Here is a 1,959-nt window from a genome sequence, read left to right on the forward strand (position 1 = left end):
TTAACAATATAGCCTAAGTGTAATCCAAATGATAGATTAATAAATAGGTTAAACACGAGTATGAGAGTTTATACTCGAGTTCCTATATATACTTAAGCAATCCTATGATATCCCATGTTCCCATGAAATCCCATGCTTGGTACATGTGGGATCCCATGGTATAGTCACGTGACACTCCTTATTATGTGATCCTAGTGTCCCATGGCTTGGCGCTTAGGACAACCGTGAGACATTACCTAATCCTAGTGGGGCCTGAAGTCTTATGTTGTTATAAGCGACCTTCGTCCTCGCCCATTCCTTAGGATCCTAACATTACCTCTTCCCTTCCTATACATGCCCTTATACATTAACTAATGTCCTCCCGTAGTACCATTCATCGTCATACTATTAGAAATCAAATAAACACTACTAGGTGGATCGCTATAGTGTCTTATAAATATTACGCGAAGAAGAGTTTGGCTTATAAAATATTATCCCTAAAGGTTCAATGTGGGAATTGCTATTATAATGGAATTTCGAAATGCGAACCCGTAGAGCCCGTTGTTCCAAACTTTTCCTAAATTGATTCCAAAGTTAATCGTCTAGAGAGATTGGAAGAGGCGGCAGCCACTAAAGAGGAGGCCACTATGGCCACTCTTTAGGCTGCCCGTACCAAAAGGAATCGTTTATTAAAGTAGAAATGATTGTTAAAAGAACGAGAGAATAAATTATTAGCGGACTTAATGAGGTTCGTAGAGGAAATCGAATATCTTAAAGGATTGGAAAATCTAGGATAGGATGTTGCGTAGTTAGAGAATGGTTTAATGCCTAGTGCCCTAGTATTAGACTAGGGTTCTTACCCACCGCCTATTAATCCCAAAGCTCCTAATCCTCCTACGGAAGCCGTGGTTTCCCAGTCCTAGGTATGTTTTTATTTAATTATTATAGTTGAATAGTTTTCGTTTCCTCTAAAGCCGCTTCTAGTTATTCTAGTATAGTAGTGGTAGTTGTGGATTTTCTTCCTTACTTACTTGAGAAGTTATTAGCAGTTCTTTCTTAGTTCACTTTCTAGTTCCTATGTGTTCTCTGAGTGTAGGTAACCCTTCCATTTAACTAATTATTCTTATAGAAATTGGTTATCTTAGAAGTCTTACCTTCCTACTTTATAGTATCCTAGGAGTGCTTCGACTTCATATTCTATTTCTTCCTCTAGCTGGTGATAGAAGGTGGTTTCAACTAGTATATTAGGGTCTACTAGTTCCAATAATAATATGTGGAATACTAGGTGTATATTCGCGTCTAGTGGTAGTTCTAATCTATAGTTTACTAGTGATATTTATTCGGAAATATAAAATGGTCCAACCTTAATGTAATCTAGTTTCTTATGTTTTCTTTTCTATATATAAAGATTCTTTATAAGTAGATATTCTTTATCCCCCTTCTTTAGTAAAGGTGCCATTTTTTATTTCTAGTTTATATATGTAATGGGCTACACCCTAGAGGTCTTATCTCGGCCCAGGACCAGCTGGGACCTCGGACCTAATGTTAGCTTCGGGGGGTAGATATATAACTTTAGTAGTAGAAGCTTAACTTCAAGTCTTCGTAAATTCATAAATATTCATTCTGGCTATCTTGGCTCCTCGAGCATCTGGCCCATAACACTAGTTAAATACTAGATACTAGTTAATAAAGAACCCATGAGCAAAGGATTAAAGAAAGTCTAGGGTGATAACCCTTAGACCTTCTAGCTCCACCCTACCTACTATAAGATAGTATAGGTATTATATATCGTGTTAGAATATAAAATATACCTAGCACCTAAGAAGAAGTATAAGGCCTTCCCTACCCAAGTCTATAATAACCCCTATATAGATATTATTCTACAAGAAGAAGTGTATAGTTGGTATCCTAATAGAAAATATAGAGGTTACCTAATTCTAGTACCTAGGCCACTACTCCTACTAGAATGCGTTATGGGAC

The sequence above is a fragment of the Paraphaeosphaeria sporulosa genome (genome assembly GCF_001642045.1).
Source record: "Paraphaeosphaeria sporulosa strain AP3s5-JAC2a unplaced genomic scaffold CC84scaffold_1, whole genome shotgun sequence".
Taxonomy (NCBI): Eukaryota; Fungi; Ascomycota; class Dothideomycetes; order Pleosporales; family Didymosphaeriaceae; genus Paraphaeosphaeria; species Paraphaeosphaeria sporulosa.